The 19620-nt window shown below is 40.8% G+C and overlaps 1 protein-coding gene across 2 annotated transcripts in view; it reads left to right on the top strand.

The window, feature by feature from the left end:
• The window catches only part of tfeb (transcription factor EB), a 277326-nt gene that overhangs the window by 48188 nt on the left and 209518 nt on the right, over positions 1–19620 (top strand). Inside the window, exon 13 of one of the 2 annotated variants that reach the window (XR_011915200.1) lies at positions 7952–7966. The exons of the other annotated variant lie outside the window; for it this stretch is intronic. The gene's annotated coding sequence lies outside the window, so the exon portion shown is untranslated. Of the gene's footprint in view, positions 1–7951; positions 7967–19620 lie in introns of those variants that run through there. 2 annotated transcript variants of the gene reach the window in all.

Raw genomic sequence — 19620 nt, 5'->3', positions numbered from 1 at the left:
TCTCTCTCCCCTGCCTGCCCCTGGCTATTTGGATCAGGCCATGAACTGCAGTCATAATCAGCAGGCCTGCATTTCAATAACTCATTTTATCATTTAACCTCTAGTCATACGCATCAAGGTGGCAGAACCTGCTCCATTTGGGGAATTGAGGTGGGGAACATGTGTTGATAAGAAAGTTAAACACAAAAACAAAATTACTGGAGAGTTACTGCAGGAGCCTGAGGACAGAAAAAAATAAAGTTTGTATCAGAAACTAAAACACAAGAGGGAGGAGAACCGGGGAGGCAGCAAGAAAATAAGGACGAACAATGTTTTTGTTGTTCGGATTTTAAGAGTATACTTTTGGGTCAATTAACAATAAAGATCAATTGATATCTCTTTATCCTTTCTTCTGTGATTTCTAGCCTGCAGTAATGAGATAAATATTTATGAAGGCAGAAAGTCCCCTGCCTCTCTTTCTTGTGTCAAAATGCTCGGCATGATCAAAGGCTCACCCCAAAAACACACGACACAGTGAAAGCGTCAAGGCTCTTTCGGCATTGTTTTTCCACTGTCCCACAGCTCAAACACACAAAACTCTTCTCACCCCCTCTCCCCACCCTCCACCTCCCCATGCTGTCCATGAGGGGTAAAAAAAAACTGCAGATAGGTTTGGGACCAGCACACTGTCGCTTTAAGATAAAGAATTCTATCTTCTACATCATAATTATCTCCTTAAGGTAGAAATATTAGCATATCCACCAATCTTATTATCTGAGAAATTGGCTCATTAAGTCAGTTGGCTCCCCTTGCGCCCACCTTGTTCTCCACTGTCCATACTTCATCAACGAGGGAGGCTGCTGAGGGGCATTCTGACTGACAGGAGGCCCACAGCACTTGGAGCAGGCCTCTGTGGGGACTGGCCCGGGCCAGCAAAAGCTGATGGGACAGCACTCTAATGTCCTGTGAGGGGAAAAAATAAGAAGAAAGAAGCCTCACTGCTGCTGAAGCCAGATCTCAGTAGAAGCTCTCCCTAGAGACGGAAAAAGAGTGAGAAGCGCTGTGTGACCTAGTGCAGCTTCAAAAATTGCCTCTGATTACAAAGATTTCACAGAGAATTTAAGTGTTAACTCAGTGAAAATTGATCAACATTGCCTATGGCAAGTTAAAAGTTGCTGAACCTGCTTTGACTTTCCCGATTTGTGCTTCATGGAGCTAGATGTGGGGTTGGAGAGTGCGTCTGTGACCCTGCGTGGGGATGAGGCCTAAACCCTGGACACAGACAGTATTCAAAGACCAATTTATGCTCTTAAAGAGCAAAGCATACATTTGCTTAGTAATCAGAAAGACAGGCTTTCCAAATTACATTTTTCCGTGCTTATTAGATATTAATGACATGCCGGAGAATAGCCCTTGCCTCTAATCTGCTGGATTTAATCCCTAGAATGAAACCTGACACCCGTGGAGGCTAATGAAATCATCCTTTTAATCCAGGGAAATGTCCCCCATAAGCCTCCAGCTTTGGGAAGCCACAGGAAGCAGTGCGGACTGTGCGGCGGACAACACAGTGCGAGATAAGTTCCTGCAGAGGAGGAGCACTGAGAGGAGAGACGGAGCTACTCTAAATGCAGAAGATGTTTGAATATTTAAAAGAAATCTGAGACAAACAGATTGGACAGAAAGGGGGTTTCTGAAAAGGAATGAAAGAGCTGGCAAAAATATAGTGTGATTAAAGATGAACCAATCTTTGTGACGTTTCTGCAGAACACGGGAGATGCTTCCTCATAATATAGGAGCTGCTTCTCCCTCCTTCCCTCCCTCCCTCCGCCTTGTCTGTCTCACTCTCTGTGTGGCTGCGTGGGATTGAGTTGTTAATTAGAATCGTGGCCAGGCCAAATGAATTCAGACCTTCTTCCTTCTGTAATGGTGCTGCAGACCCCAAGCTGCGGGCTTTAATTCTCCTCTCATCAGCCTGATGGAAAAATCACCTCACTGCCATTCAGCTCAGCCACTCATTAACCAAGCCAAGAAAAGGTGATCAGCACAATGGACAATTTTATTGTGTTTTTTGCAGCGACTTTTTTTTCGTAGCACAGATATGCATATAAATCATTCTGTTAAAAATTGATGTATGCATGTAATTAAAAAAAATCATTAAAAAAAAAACGTGGGAAAAAAAATCACATATATGCACACTGTTCATGCACACACCAAAGTCTCATAGCACTGGAAAAGGGATCGATATACTAAATAAATGCAAATGTTAAAAACGCTTGAATAGGAACCTAATGCCACCAGAGTCATATGTGTATGTGGACCTTCTGTATATGTGTGAGTCCAATTGTCTAAATAGTTGTGAGGGTGCAACTGCTCTGCCTGTGTGTATTAACAGGCCGTGTGTGAGGCACAAGGGTCGAGTTGTGATATGCTTAACAGCCAATTTACAAAGGTCAGGTGAGTGGGATCAAACGGGTGGGAAGATCACACCTCACAGTCCTAAATGAGAAACAATCATCCCTCCAAAGGTCACCCAGACACAACCAAAGATTAGAATAATAGAGCAGGCCTTCTGCTCCTCCTTCTCCCTCACCTTTGGCTGCTCATCCTCCTCCTCACCGCAGGGAGTTTGGGAGAAACAGAACAAGATATGTCTCCCTAATTTTTGGAAACATTCTGTTTCCTCATCCTTGCCTCACCTTATTATGTTACTGATCTTGTGTGTCTGTTTAAAACACAGTCATAAAATGATTGATTACCAAACTAAGCATGTCACAAAATCCCCTCAATGGTCTGTAAACTTATTTCATATTAAGATTACAGCGTATTCTTTTTTTAAAAAAAAAATCAGTTCGAAATATTATACTTGGCAACTTTATTTTTATTACTTTTGAAATGAGTTAATATATACTAATAAAATTACACAATGCATCGTGGACTGGCTGTGCAGATGTATTTTTTTCTTTTTTAACTGCTATCACGAAAAGTCTGTAAAAGAAAATCAGACTCAATTGCATTTGTTCACACAACAATCTACATATAATGTTAGGAATGCACAAAGTTATGACTATCACATCACTGTTCTGGTTAATTTGGTGAATATTTGTGTGATTTCTGATTTTAAAAAAGCAATAAAAAAGGTATTTGTTTGGTTTTTGACACTTAATAGGATAGACATATATTTAGTGTGATTTAACAGTTTAAAAGTGAAAATTCTGAAACTAGAAAAAGATAAAAGAAGAAAATTTGTATGTGACACCGGATGCAGATGGGAGACAGCAGCAGTAGTTTGGTCCAGCCTGCAGAGATGAGCAGACTCACAGTGAAGCAACAACAGGGGGCAGTGTTGGGTCATACAAACCCCTAACTCTCTGTCCAGCTCTCTTTCTCTCTCTCTCTGGCCAGAGTCCAGTCTCGCCACCTTTCAGGATTAATTACACTTTTTCAATTAATGTTCTAATGAGAGCTGCTGGTGCGGAAGTCTGATAAGGCAGTTAGGGAGCGAAAAGAGACACACACTCACACATACACGCCCAGCAGAGACAGTCATAGAGATATGCTTACTTAAAATGATTGATTGGACAAAACAGAAGCCGATGGAGTTGATACAGTGCAGTTGGTGGCGGATATCAGGCTGAACAAGAAACTGTGACTGAGGTGAAACACACACGCGCGCATCAAACATGTGTGGGCTAAAATACAGTAAAAAAAAAGAAGAAAGAAAGTAGTTGTTTTGTGATGTGTACACTCATTTTGGTGACACCAACCCTCACATATGCAAACTGGGTTTCCATGGTAATGAGCTCAACTGGTGCACACACACATGAACTTTGCCAGCACGCACCAGGGGACCTGTCAAGTATAAATTAGTGCCGTTGGTGTGTCACAAGATGCCCCCGAAGGTCATTAATTGGTCAGTGATTGGAGGTTGGCATGTCGTTTATATGGAGATAATTTGCATGAGGCAGTCAACTACTTTACCCTCAAAAAGCATGTTACAGAATCTATACGGTGAAGTCTGCTAACAAGGGTTTCATCTTCCTCTTTTACTGCCAGATACACAGTCAGGCTTCTGAGTGGATGCAGCTTTATATTTCAGTGCAGCATTCTGTGAAAATGTGCAACCCTTTTTTTCATCTGCTCTTCAAAGTGCGCTAGATTCATTTATTTGTGTCTGCATGTAAAGCTTCAAGGCCATATGTCCAACAGTTGATCAAAGTAATTAATTATGTAGGAAATGTTTTCATCCAGATGAAAACATCTGCAAGCGTTAGGGGGCTTTATTTCTTTACTGTGGGACGAACAGTGCAGCTTGAGCATGAGTGGATATTTTGTGCAACGCAAAACATTCACATTAACACTTTAAATAGTCACAGAGAGAATGCGTACATTTTGAATGGACAGACAAGAAAATCAACGGAGATCTAATGAATCTTAAAGGGGCCTATTGTTCAAGAGCCAGAACCAAATTGAAGGTTAAAGGGTAGGTGGAATAAGGAAAATCCCTGACTTTTTCGAAGACATTCTTTTGAAAGTGTGGAAGCTGACAGTTCTGGGAGGACAAAGGAAAAGATAATGCGTGTGTGTGTGTGTGTCTGTGAGAGAAACAAAATGGATGAGGGAAAAGAGTGTGGAAATATTTCTTAAAAAAAACATTGAAGTGATTCTTACCCTTACTAATCAGAGCAAACCATTCCGTTACATTTTACACTTTCAAAGATAATACAAATTAATAGTGTCTTGTCTGTATATGCATTAGTCCGTATATGCATTAGTTAAGAGTTTGCTAAATTGGAATCCCATTCTCTCTCATGTACTTACACAGTCTCCACCAAAGGAGAATATGAAAGTACGAGAGTGAGAGATTACTGTTCTCTCCACTGCTGCTGCTCTCTCGAAAAACACACACGCAAACACACACTCATTCACGCACTTCCTTTCTCCCTCTGTTTCATTTTCTTCCTCTCTTTTGTGCTCTCCCCCTCTTCGTCTCATTGCCCCATAACCACAGAGAGATGAGTTCAAGCCACCATTAAAGCGTTAAAAATTTAAATATATATAAAAAAAATCTTAACGCTCTTTTTAATTAAAAAGGATCCTAATAATCCACATCATATTATACGTCGCAGATTCATCGGTCAATTTAATAACAGTGAGGCTTTTGGATCTTAATATCTCTGCTACCAGGTTTCCTTCATAACTGAGAGCCCGTGTTAATTACAGCAGAGCCTAATGGTGGGGAATATTCAGGGCCTCTCCATGTTTTGATAAATGGCTTTCCACTAAGATTTATTCCTAATTATCTCATTTGTCTTTCTCCATTACTTTTTATAGCTTAAATTTATGAAGTCATTAAGACGTTAGTGGGCCTGATAATGATTAGGAGAAGGAATTGTATGAAAGTGAATTATATGAAAATGATTATGGCTAAAGGAGTGTTTAAAATGAGAGCTGCAGAAGCCTGGATGTGTGTGTGAGTGTGTGTGAATGTGAGGTACATGGCTTTGTTGGAAGGTGCTGCATGCCACCCCTCATTCAGGCCCATCTCCACCAACACCCCCACCTTCCTGCCCCGTTGATGCTACCACCTTCCACCAGTGGAAATAAGCATGATAAAACCTCTTTGTCACTCTCTTCATTCTTCTGTGTCTCTCCTTCCTCCTGGCCTGCTTCAACTCATATCCCTGCTCCATCTATCTGTCTGGTGTGGCTGCGTAAAAAGTGGAGCAGCGCTCTCTCTGAGTCATGAGAGATGATCTCTCCTTCTAACACATTTCCACAGACACACACACATACAAAAGAAGTATTTTCTCCACTGCGATTGACTTGTGTTTAATTTCATTTGCCTTTGAAGATAATGAAATGTATAAATACACTGAACCGTGTCTGAGTTTGAGGTTTTATAGTACGGGACCTCCCTGGTCTACCACCAAATGCACATGTACGTTTGACAAATGGCATTCTTACCTTAAAATACACCTTTCTGGCACACATGCAGAGCTACCCTCCAGTCATTTTGGCCTTTCCTTGTTTCACAGCAGTCCACTCCTCACCCACATCAGCCCCTTTTCTTACCAGACTGGCAGGCTATGTTCCTGAGATCATAAGAGGCAGAGCAAGTCCCAGCTTAATGAATTAATTATTTGATTATTTAATCATCCAGATGAAGAGCATCTTTAACACTGGCGTTAATTAGCCAACATCTGGGCCAGTTAGACTGCCAGCCACACCGAGCCAGAAAGCTATACCACCGCACACACCTCTCTCCTAGTTTTTATTTCATACTCTCATCTGCGCTTTTTAATCGATAAAAGAAGGCAGATAGAATTTTGGTCGTTGGTTGTAGTGGAGAAAACAGTATCCTGATGTTGTTCTTTATGTGTCATAGCATTAGCATTTCTTACTTTTCTGCCATAATTGAATATCTTGGTATGTTAAACGTCTGACAAAACTCAATTAATTTTCCTGTGTCTTTGTATGCATTCTTTGCTCTTTTGCCTCACCCTCGTGCAGTGCTGCCTCTCGCCATCAGGAGGAGCAATCACTTTTCTTTTGACTCCATGAGGCAGGAACCTTGATTTCACTTGTTAACGGAGTTGCCACACATCTGTCCAGTGTATAATTACTGATAATGGACTTAGGTAGTGCGCAGTTTGTCAAGTAAGAGCAGCATGGGGCACACAAACTGCAAACACAGACTCACAAACTGCCACTTAGTCTACCATACATGGAACAAAGTCCTATATTACATTCTATATTTGCTTTTACCATTTTAATTCAAATGCTAAACAAACCAAATCATGCGTTCCCACCTCTTTTCTGTCTTGAACAGCTTCAGTAAAGCTGTGTGGAGGAGTAGAGGCACAGTTCTCTGAAAGACAAACAGTGGAGGGTGGATGGAGGAGTAGAACGGTATTTGTGACTCTCTAGTCTGATTAAGACCACTTGAGTCTGGCTGGTGCCACTTTACACCAGCGGGCAGCAGCCTTCTGTGAATGAAGGGAGGACTGGAGAGGTGAGGGTGTGTGCGAGGAGAGTGGTGGAGGGGAGTGGATGAGGGACACTCTTTAATTGCAATCATTCTAGCAGCACTGCAGGGATCTACATGCCTTGCATACAATTAGAGAGGAGACGAGGCGGCATACTTCTCCTTGTAGATTATTTCTTTGATGTCTAACCATGACTAAACTTCCAAATCTAAGTACATAACATACAGCTGAGGATGCACCTCTAAACAAGCTGTTTTTAAAATATGTTTGGGCACAGAAGAGTTATCTATAGCTCAACTACATCAGTGGAACAGTGCTGTGTTGGCAGAAGCCTCTTGATTTCTGTGTGTACATGTTTGTATGAATGCTTTCTTTGTGCTACCGAGGTTAATTGAGACACACAGCTCATCTCTGCCCTGATGGGGGTCAGAGCACACAGGCAGATCTGCATCCCATTAATCTAACCCCAATTTATGCTGCCACACACTGTCAGTCACAACCCTGTACCCCTTACCCACCCCCAGTCACACACGTACACTTGAAACCATTAATTTAGCCCCAATTTGTGTTGTCCTCAAATGCTGTGAAGCATTGCACACACTCTTAGATACACACTCAGAAGTATGGAGACAACTCACAGCCACACAATACTAACAATATCTCACAAGGAGTGATTTCTTTAGCTATCAGCACTTTGTGACCTACAAGGTGAAGTGTAAAATCACATTTAATGTTAAAGAAAGCAAATCTGTTCCCAGCATTTCTCACATCCATGTGGTCTCTGCTTTTCCTGCATTAGTTCCTCATAGAACGCTGGTCTGACAGGAGCTAAACCCTGCAGCACGAGAGAGGGAAAGGCAAATTAAGCAGCTTCACTCTAACACTGAGGGACCATTAAAGTCGAAATGCCTGATCTCCCTTGCTGTTTTTTCCTCTCCATCCTCTCCCTCGTTCCTCTCTCGTTTTCTCACTCTCCAGTAGGAAAGGTTAACCGTGAGAGGCTCTCAGAGACACTCCAGCAGACACACAAGTGATCTTTCCTTTAATTGGCTTTTCCACTCCCCTTCTCCTCCTCTGTTCTCCCAAGCAGGTCAGCACCATCCACTGCAGGGCCCGACAGGGGAAACACACACTCACACACACGCACACACAGAACCACAAAGAGGCAGCTAGGCTGAACTGAGGACTTGATGCACTGAACAAGGTGTGTGTGTGTGTGTGTGTCTGTACACCTTTAAAAATCTCCATCCGACCAGTCAATCTGTCGTTAGTAGAACAGAAGTAGCAATGCTGCGTAATTGAGCTATCTGGCTCTCGGGCCTCCATGATGTCCTCATCCATGAAGCAGCTGACACCATGGCTCTGCTCCTCTCTGTCCCACAGAGAGGGCATACAGGAAATTCATGAGGATAGCACTGACAGGTGTGTAGTCATTATCAGCCATAGTGGAGCCGATTTCTTTATTAGCAGTGAGTCTTACAACCAGTCCTCCAGAAAGAGAATATCTCAAAATGAAAATATTTTTAAAGTGGAAAATGGGGTTAGGTAATTTAGAAATACTCTCTGACAGGCTTTAGGCTCTGTCAGAATGATAGAGGAGATGCATGTGCTCTAGCTCAATCAATGCTATTGTTTCAGAGCTCGATATTCAAGGCAAGGCTGGACGTCTGCCACTGAAAACAGCAAAGAGAAAAGAGTCCAGTTCTGTAACTTCTCATCACATCTGTAAAAAAAAACACTTAATTGCATTCTCCTAAACTCAATCTGGCAGCCAGCAGATCTAGATAGGAGAAAGAGAATCACAGTGTGAAATGAGCTACACGCTACACTGACTTACCAGTGGTAGTCTAGAATCAGAGCAAGATGACTAGACAAGGCAATTCAAACAAGTTCACCCCAGACTCAGTTATGCCGACTTTTCTGCTTCATCTCGCTCTATGCACCCGGTCTGGACACAGCCATTATCCACAGGGCGCGATGTGTGAGAGGACATCATTACCAGCTGTCTGCAGAGCTGCCTCTTTCCCATATCTCCGCAGACACCATCCTATCTGACGGCTCGGTCCGAGGAGAACCGGAGCAAGGCCTGCAACTGAGAACAGCCTCATTCCCACCTGCCACAGAAACAGATAGGACACCAAGATAGCTGCAGCCTGCTAGTGACTTTCTAGCCTCTGTTGGGCTGATAATGGAGCGAGGCTCCATGCCTCATCAAGTCAGAAGTTCAACTGTTCAATTTCAAGACTTTCTGAGATACAGTAGATTTAATCACATGGTTGCTGTGGTGTAACAGTAACCCATAAGGTAGATTAAACCAGAATGAAGCCTTTTAGTCGTAAAGTAAATTAGTGGTGGTCAAGGACTTTTTTTCAAAGGTGCAACAGGAATCCTTTTGAAAATCTTCATTATATCATTGGAAACAAATCAGTTATTTTGGCAAAATGCTATATATTAACACATTATGTTCTTGTACTGATGTTTAATAATGTCCACTGTCCCAGTATCCCATTATTATAAACAAATAAAGAGTGAAAGCAGGTATGTGCAGGTATTTTTTTTAGATATTTCCTCCAAAGCAAAAATGTCTGCTTCACAATGGTGCAAGATAAAAAAATTATGTGGATTTAAACTGGTTCCTCCCAGCATACTATATGTGCAACATTTTTAACAAATTAATTAAATTTGATGTAGTCTAAGTGAAAACTTTAACCTGCTGGCAATACTAGAGAGAAATTCTGGAGAATTCTGAATAAAATTGAGAAGTATTTTGTCTGAATGTTGATCAAAGCTGTTTTGAAAAGTTGATGAGAAAAAAAAATCCACCAGCCTCGTCCGTCCATATAAGTTTTCTGGAGAAGTTTAAAAAGTTGTTTAATTAAAAGGTGATGGACTGGTGACCTGTCCAGGGTGTGCCGTGCCTCTCGCTCAACGACAGCTGGGCAGAGTTGTGGCTATAGAAAATAGATTAATAGATGGATAAATGTTTAAAAGGTATCATTTCCATTCACTTTCTTTTTACTGACTTGTAGGTAAAAATGAGGGAGATCCTTAAACCTACGCAGATACAATAAAACTGAAGTTATAACCTTCATTAGACACCTGAAGGGGTGGGTGCAAAAAAAGTTTTTGAAATTATTTTAGGAGGGCAATCTGTCCTTTAAAGGCCAGCGTTCTGTAAAGACCAGTGACCTGTAAGTTATGGAGGTCATTATACAAGCTGCCTGTGCATAGAAAACAGTTTCAGTACAGTAAAGTCTGGGATATATTTTAAATTTCACTGAAACAACATGTGATCTTTCCTTGCTAAAACAGGGGTCATGATCGTGGTTTTGTTGATGGAAAGCTGTGATTTGCTGTAGTCTGATTCAGTGTGAAAGCCGTCTTTTCCCCCGAGGTGGAGTGTGACAGCAGGTGGGCAACTACACAAGAGCAACAGGCAGTGAGAGGTAATGGGCTCTGCGGTTGTCATGGCAATGAGAGTTGTGACCCAAACAGACTCAGGGATATTACCCCAGCCCATGCTGCTGGCCATGTCCTGACCCCCCACCTCCCTTCACACTTGCTGAGGTGCAGGTCTTGCGTTGAAGTTAACTGGACCAGAGGATTTTGAATTTCTGCCATCTCACCCACCCACACTGCTGTTACAACGTCCTCTTTTCTTTCAGTGACACACGTTTACATCCACAGACAATGGTCCTAGGCGCTCCGTCTGACGATGGACAGGAAATAAGTGTTTATTTGACAAAGCGCTCTTTCCTGCGTGCTCCCAGAAGGCAACCAACCCCTAATCATCGTGTGTTTCTGGAATTCACTTTCCCGTAAAAACGCTGGACATAATTCTTTCTGAAAGCTTTTTCTCTCACTCTTGACTTTCCTTATTCTCTCTCTTGTTTAATTGTCAGTGTGTCACTCCCTCCTTCATGCTCTCAGCTTTTACTGGCTGTGGAAAACAATGAAGTCTTGTTAGTAGATTTTACCTTAATGGGCACATTATTACTTTTTCTTTTTTCTCCCTCAGGATGACCCAGTAAATGTTCACATTGTGTTTTCACCTGGCAGACCATGGCTCCAGTTCTGCAGTGGGTTATTGGTGAAGCAGAAAGTCCTGTGTGTACTGAAGCCAAACAGAGACGAAGCAGAAACCAGAGAGGCTGTTTAGACCTGTGAGATGTTGACTCGTTACCACTGCATTCTGAACGTGCGTGTGCATGACTGTGTGTGCGCTCATGTGTGGCCGGGTGTATGTCTGTGTGTGTGTGTGTGCGTTAGGACAAGGCTGTGGTCTGTGCTCCCTGTTTGCTTAAGGTGGCATGAGTCAGCTCAACTCAAAAACAGGAGCCTGTTTTCGTGTGGCCTGCCAACGGCCAGCCTGACATTTAGCTAAGTTTCTGTCTCACACCTTCACACACAAACACAAATACCCACACAGGTTCAAACACACATTCACTAAGACGCAAGTAAGTAGTGGAGCCAGACTGAACTTCTTGGCTCTACAACCACCAAATGTTCACTTGTCAGCTCCAAACATTTTTGAGCTCAGATTTCCACCAAACATAATAACAAGTAAATAAGTTCTGTTTATATTCATGTTTTTCGTGTGGAGTCAGGATTTTCAACTACCACTGTAAAAGCCATGGTCGGAATGAGTTTGGGATCCAATATTAGGTGGTTTGATGCTGGCTGTAGTATGTTTGGGCACATTTGGTGTCTTTGGCATGATGGGAGATGACTGACATCTTGGGCTGATTTGGGAATTTGAGATCAGGGATGGGAGCATATGTATTTGTTAAAAGGGTGAGTCTCTGTGTCTTCTCCTTTCACATTCTCCTGCTGCTGCAGTTATGAGGAGCTAAAGGGGTTTGGCTAAAGGCCAGAAGTTGCATAATCAAACCCTTAAATCAGTGGGGTGCCGTTCCATTTCTTCCCTTTTCTCTTTCCTCTCTTTAGCTTTTGTCACTTTAGCTCATAATCTACTCTTTTTGGTTTATTACTGTTTGATTTTGAGTTTTACAGCTGATATTCATGTCGCAAGATAGGGCATGTCTGTCTAATTTTTGAAGTGTTAAATGTTTAATGATGTTAAGTCTAATTTATCCTCATGAAAACACAAAGCCAATACAGGTTTTGAACTTTGGGCCCCAAAGAAGGCCCAAAATTGTCAAAATCTTCAATCAACAAACTAAGACATTTAATGACCCAATCATACTGTATAAAGCCTGAGTCACCAATATTACCAGTTTCTATAAGTGTACATGAATATTTCAAAAACCCATCAGTAAGACACACTGTTCTGCTTTTTTAACAAAGGGAGATTAGTGTTTCAGTCAATCCACACACATAATCTTGCTTCTGTAAATGATATACTCTGACACTGACAATGTATATATACCTGGCAAAAAGATGAATTACTCCTGATTAAACCATCATGAGCTCTATGAAACTAAACTGGAAACCGATTAAAGACTCACTAAACATACACATTTATTTAGTTAGATTTTCATAGGATTTGCAAAGTATAAGAAATTAGGATGATAAAAAACAGGATAAGCTCTTTGAAGCTTTACTGTTGCAAACGACAACAGGACACAACTGCTTTTTGTACTTATTTCATGATTATTTTACCTAATTTGAATATAGCCTAGCAGCAACCTACAACTGATCAGGCTCAAAAATGAGGGATTACATGTTGATATTGTACTGTAAAAGGAATGAAGTAATGAGAGACCACAAAGCTATGACTGACAACTTAGAGCTCTGGTTCAGAATGAAAAATGCTCAATGTAACCACAACCAGACCCATTCTCACATCAAATTATATAATATCTAAACTGTTCCAGAGCACAAAAGAAACAAGTTAACTACCGGCTACAAAACTGGCCTGTTTATTTAAGCGGTAACTCTGTGAAAGGATCTTTTTAAACCCAAACCATAATCTGTCCCTAAACCTACAAATATATTTTCTTTTTTTTTCCCAACCTCATACTGACTGAAAATTAAATTAAGTCTAAGAGGGTATGATGAAAAAACAATGGTAACACATTGTGACAGAAAATTAGAGATATAAAAGTAAAAAAGGGCCATCTTCATGTGTATCAAAGTAATATAAAACGCACTGCCTACAGATAGGACACGAACCATAGTTCACAGGCTAAGGCTGCTCTAATGAAGTCAGAGCAGCGCTACACATTCAAGGCTGTCCTCTTCCCAAGTATGATCCCACAGGTAATTTGCTCATGCAGGTCAAAAACAGCCTAATAACATTTAAAGAGTACGTAGTCTCTAGTGGTAGAGAGAGCAACTGCATGTGATTTTAAAACAATCGTTTCCATGAAGATAAAGGTCGACTTGTAAAAGAGTGCATTTTCGCCCCAAACATGGACACATTTCTAACCCTAATTTCTAACTAATTTTAACTTAGAAAAATTTTAACTTTTCTAACTTAGAATTTCTAATTCTAAGTAATGTTATTACGTAAACCAAACTAGTAAGTGCCAAAGTTTCATTGTGATGTGCTGGGTTTATGTGTAGGGAAGGCAACCAGGCAACATGGCTTCCATGAGTAGCTTTTTGAAACAATGTATTTTAGGCTTAACCATGAGTGTTTTCTTATCCCAATCAAGTAATTTTGGTTTATAACTAAAAAAAAGTGCAATGTTATTGCATAAAACTGTCGAGGATGTGACAAAAGTGTGTTGGTAAGGTGTTGTCATTTGATTTAATGTTACTAAGAAGTGAAGGAACTGCTGTCATATGCTGATGTTGAGCATGCGACATGAACATGAAAGACTGAAAGTGCTGCCTGTAACCACGACATCCAACTCCTGCTCCTGCCTCTTTGTTTTCTCGCTTAAAGGAAAATCTTGTCAATGAAGTCTGTATTGATGTTTGCTGCAGTTTGGAAATGCTTGTATGAGACGTATTTCCCTCCTGCAGCTTGTAGGGGTGGTACAGGACACTGTAATGAGCTAAATGACCTATATCCTCATATCACCTTGAGGACCTGTTTTAACATTCACGTCTCAAAGGGGGATTTTGTGGGTTTTCTATCTACAGATGAAAAAAAAAATTAGATACAGTTTTGCATCTCTCTCCCTCATCTACTCTCAGCAAGCATATGAGTCCTAAATTACCTTTTGATGAGGTGTGTCAACTAAGCCATTTGGCTGTGGGATACTTACAGCCATTTCATTGAATGTGAAAACAAGCAGAGAAAAAGCAGTGATTTATCATACATTTTTTAAACAAAATTCTAGCGTCAGCTGCATGAGTTTTACTGTTTTCATAAGGCCATGGATGAGTCATCAGGCAAAATACACGTCCTATAGCAGGAGTCGAACAGGAGGAATACTCTAACTAAGAGCCTATGTTTAGGCAGTGTTTTATTGTATTAGTGCCAGCACTGGGTATCTGGCATCTCCCACCCACGCAGATGAAAGCCAACTCTTAAGTGGCAATGTCTGCTCTCAATGCACCTCCCCTGTCTGACAGAAGAGCTCTAAGAGGCAGAGAGGCGTGCCAAAGTTGTGATGGAGCTAATGTGTGTGTGTGAGTATGTGTTTGCAAACACTGCATTCATTATGTATTCAGTTTGGAGTTACTGTGTATCTCCCTCATCTTTCAATTTCTTCCTTTTTATTGTTCGCCGTTCTCTCCCTTCATGCTGAATTCACAAGCAGCTGGGGTGGATAAAGCATTTTAATCATCCCCTCCTGATTTCTGCATTTGCTTCAAACTCGCCTCCAAGTTGACGCATAGGTAAAGTTACAGATGTCGTTGAAATTAGCATGAGCAGCCATGGCCAGAGGCTTGGGAAAGGGTTATTAACTCAAATCCATGAGTTCAGTCATGTGCGTTGTCTCTTTCATTCCAGAGGCCTGGTTTCCCAAGATTCCCTGTTCATGAAGTCATAAAACCAACAGACAGATCTAACCTTTACTTGCAGTGTTACAATGCAGAACAATGTCTTCTTTATTGATTTTTCCTTTGCGATACAATGTTATTGCATGTAAATAACATATCATTTCATATGTCATGCCTAATAACTTTATGGAAGCATTACAAGTATCATCCTACTATTTTACATCAACCAGAAAATGGTAGGGATCAGGGTAAAAGTGAAGTCAATAAACCCCGGAATGTGGATTAATGACTTGCTGCTATGGTAATAATCTTCAGCTGTTTCAAGAAATCAAGTTGGTTTTGAGGTTGTTCAAAGGCACTGATTTGGGAGCAATTATCATATTCAGTGTTGGGCTAAATGTCTGCAAGGACACTGACCCCTGATCAGCACATCTGATCCAAAAATTCTGGCTGCACCACAGGTATACATAGTCATTGAATGAAATGACTTTACTCTGTCTTAGAGCAAAATCTCTCAAGTGATTCATCAGCGATTCATTATCTAAGGGATGCGCTCACAGCAAAGAGGTCTAGCTCACTAGATTAATTGTTCTGTCATATTCTCATAAGGAAGATATATGGTCATTGTTCAACAGAGCAGAGATGAAGTAAGGGGGTGGGTTAGTGGCAACACTGGACATAGATATTTGTAATGAGAGCATCACTACAGCTACAGCCACAACTGGGAGTTATGGGATATAGTGCTTCTCTTTCACAGGAACACATTTAGCACCATTTCTCTGTTTGAATGTGCTTCTCCTACTTTTATCTTTTAACTTAAGATGTCTCATCTGTTTTTTTTTTTTTACTCTACCTGACACCAAGACCCATATGAGACAATCTGTGACACTTTCAGTGTCACGTATACAAATGGTCATCTATCTCCATCCCAGCGTTCCTCCCACTCTCACTGGTTTGGCCTCCTACCCTGTGGCTGCTGCTTCCGTGAGACTGAAAGAGAAACAAATGTCTAAATCCTGCCAGCACTGTGTGTTTGTGTGTATGTACGTATGTGTGTTTGTGCAAATGTGTGTGATTGTGTATTCCATGGAAGCTGACTGAGTTGTGGTTCCCTCAGTAGTCCTGCAGCAGTAGTAACTCGATACAGTACACACACATTTTTGTTGCTGATCCAAGCTTCTCTGTCTGCCATGATTTTGGTTCCGTTATACTTGTAAAACACTACTGAGCACAGTTAAAGAGAACATGTAATCAGCATCTAATGAACGCAGTGCGCCATGTTATTGAATATGGTGAGATGCCCTTTAATGATGCTGATTTGTTTGGACTTTTAATGGCCTCAAATCACATTCAAGTATGTTGGGTTCTTTTTTTTTCGTGGTTGCAAAAATAAGCAGAACTGAAATGCTAATTGAACTCTAGCTAATCTCTACATTTTCATTCCAAATGTTGCATTATGTAGTCTCTTCCCTTTAAATGTCCTTTTTTTCCCTGTATCTGCCCCGTGACTTTAATTTGAAAGAAAAGATGTTGCTTTGTAGGAGCTTACTGGCAAAAGTTTCACTGACTCACACAGCTGCTGCCGAAGAGCCCCCCCTCACCGATTTAATATCACTGACGGGTCTCCTTTTTTACCGGTACTTTCTATCCATTATCCATGCTTCTGCCAATTGTGCAGATATACTTTGAACTCTTTAAAGTTCTAATTTGTAACATCTACGTGTAATCTGTTAGCATGACTGTAATACACAGTATTTGTAACTGTGTTTTCATTAGTCTACAATACCGTGAAAGCATGAGTAATTGTATTTTTGTTTCAGTAGATTAAGCCTTTTCTTTAGCAGATGGTGCAGGACTTACTCCTGACTGTCCACCACGTTACACAGCTATGTTTCATGTTTATACCACACACTTTCATTTAATCTTCACACCAGGAAGGAAATAGTGATGCAGACAGTATTCAGTTAGTTGTAGTCAGCAGTTATGTCTCTAGATGCCACTAAATCCTACTGACTTGTTCTTCAACTCTGATCTTTACAGGCAAGCCCCTCGGGCACAGTGGGATACACCTCTGGGAAAACATCCTCTCTCTTTCAGGTGTATCTATGGAACGTACACATCCTTGAAAACATTGTGCTGAGGTCATAGGCGGGAGGATTGAGGGGAGAGGAGACAATAAAATTAATCTTTCAGAGCAGATATTTTGTCACAACAAAATCAAGCTGCAGCCTGTTTCAGGATCAAGCTATAACCACATCCGCATTTTGGAATTGCTTGTAAAGTCAAGGCCCCTCCTTTCTCCTCTCCTCTCATCCTCTAGGATTTACAATCATTAATAGTACTTGTTATCTACTTTTACTTTATGTTTTGAACTCGTAAAATTCTTGTAGTGCTTGGTGTTACAGTCTATGTAGTGTATAAAGATAATAGTAAAATTTACAAGAAAAATGGCTACAAGTCAACAGAAATGCAGGATATTTTCCTCAAAGGTACTTCCACAACGAAGCTGCTTGAGGTCAAATGGTAATGTGCACATAGTCTCTGCTTTTTGTTTAAATAATGATCCTACTTCATATAAGACTCTAGGATGCATCCATTAAGAACAACATAGCTCATTTCTTGACTTTCTCAAGGTAACCTGAACTACAGCCCAGGGAGGACCGTGCAAAATGCCCCAAATGAACATAGATTTTTCGGACATTTCCAAGATCCCATTCCATATTTTTAATAATGGCAAAAACTCAAATAAATTATTTAAGGGCTCCCAAAACAAAGACTGAAAAGCCCAATGATGATCAATAAAGGGTAAACGGATTGTTTTTATCCAGCACGTTTCTTAACCACTTAAAGGGCTTCGCAGTACATGCCGCATTTACCCCCAATTTTGTAAAAAAAATTCAAAGACTGACTTTGCTTGTCACAATCACACAAACACACATGCACACACACACACACACACAATCATGCACAGTAGCAATTTAGGGGCCTATTCAGTATCTTGCCCAGGGACACCTCAATCTGTGGACACTGGAAGCCAAGGAGTGAATTGCCAACCATCCAATTAGCAGTGGACAACGCATTCTATCTCCTGAGCCATAGTTGCTCCCACCACTTGTATATTCATAGACACCCTCCCTCCCCTCCCTCCAGTGTGAAAATTATAGTCTGAGACCTATTAAAAATCAAATTGAAAAAACTATTTTAAAGATTCCAGTTTTAATATGCCTTTTCAATGAGCTCAAATAATGGTTTTCTAAGATATGTTTTTTTTCTTTTTGCTTGTTTTTTAAAACAGTATTATGTTATATGCCTTTTATCTGTTGTTATCATTGAGTGATTTCAAGTGTGAGTATAAACTAATGGCTGCATAATATTTGCCACGTGATGACATAAAAAAGCAATTTGATCTCGAAGACGCAGGACACACAAATCAATTACATACAATTGTAAGCATGGAAACCCGTATTACCATACTTTCACTTTGTTCCTTACATCCCAGCTCTCCACCCACCGACTAAGCCAGAGCACTGACAGCTGCTTAAAATGTCATGTACTCATCCTACATAAAGCCAAGATATATGAACTGTTGAGTGTGTGACAGCTCTTAATTAAAAACAACTGAACTCCTCTTGTTTCTGGAGGTACTATTTGAACTTTGTCTCAAAGGAAAAAACACGCAGTCTACCTTAACTCCCAAACTATGAGCTTTAGCTATCATTAAGGAGTTCCACTAAGCATACCTGGGAAACCAAAATGGAATTCAAAACACCTCCTTGATCCATCAGCTGTGCATGACAAAAAATAAACAAATAAAAAAAAACATTGCTCAAGGCACTGTACACATGACCAGTAAGAACTGGTAAGTAATGCCTGTATTCCTGAATACAGTTTAACTCAGTTTCATATATGCTCTTGAGCACAAATAATGAACCTACAGGTAATTGTGTGGGATTCCATTGGGTGAAATAACAAAGGCCGAATCATGTTCAAGACTGCAACAGAATTATTATTTTCTCTTTGTCTGTCATTCTCAGAATCACACCTTCCGCAGCAAAACAGTCCATTTGTTGCTCTTGAATTACTGCTCTAAGTCATTTCAAACTCTGTTGCCATTGAGCTGCACAAACAAGAGGAATAGAATTTAGCAGATTAAAAAGGATGCGCAATAGATGACTGTCTAATAGAGGTCCCATAACAGCACTGAACAATAACCTGTACAGATGTAGCCACACACGAAGGTTACATGGTTGTCGTTGCATGCAATATTCACATCAGAAAAGTATCAGGCGTATTGTATGAGTTCTGTGTCTGTTCTGGCATTCCTTTGACCCGCCGTTAATAATAAATCGAGCATTTCCTTCTTTAGGTGTCTTTATGACTTCAGTTGAGGAAGGTTTGGCGGGAGCCAAGGGCAAGTGGCTTGTCATGTCAGGGGTATTAATTTATGATTTCCATCCCAGCTTCTGACCTCATCACCTCCATTAGAATGCAGCCTTTGTAATTTCATGGTTAATATTCAATAGCCACTTGTCCCCTGTGTCTGCTTTGTGCATGTGAAATGTCTGAAAGGGGGGGGCTGATTTTTTTTTTTGATTTGTTCAATTTTGTATGTGTTTGTGCATGTGTGTGCTCATGGAAAAGGGAATGAGGGTCGCCTGCAGATTGGGTCTGTGCAAAACAGTTGCAGATGTCCAGAGATGTCCTCTTGTGTCACTACTCCCACTCAGAAGCTTGAATCGCCTCTCTGTCTGACCTGAGTCATTTGAATTGCCTCCCTTACACACACACTCTATTT

Source organism: Leuresthes tenuis, unplaced genomic scaffold (assembly GCF_036924035.1).
Source record: "Leuresthes tenuis unplaced genomic scaffold, fLeuTen1.0.hap1 SCAF_3, whole genome shotgun sequence".
Lineage (NCBI taxonomy): Eukaryota > Metazoa > Chordata > Actinopteri > Atheriniformes > Atherinopsidae > Leuresthes > Leuresthes tenuis.
This window is presented reverse-complemented; position numbering and strand designations above follow the sequence as displayed.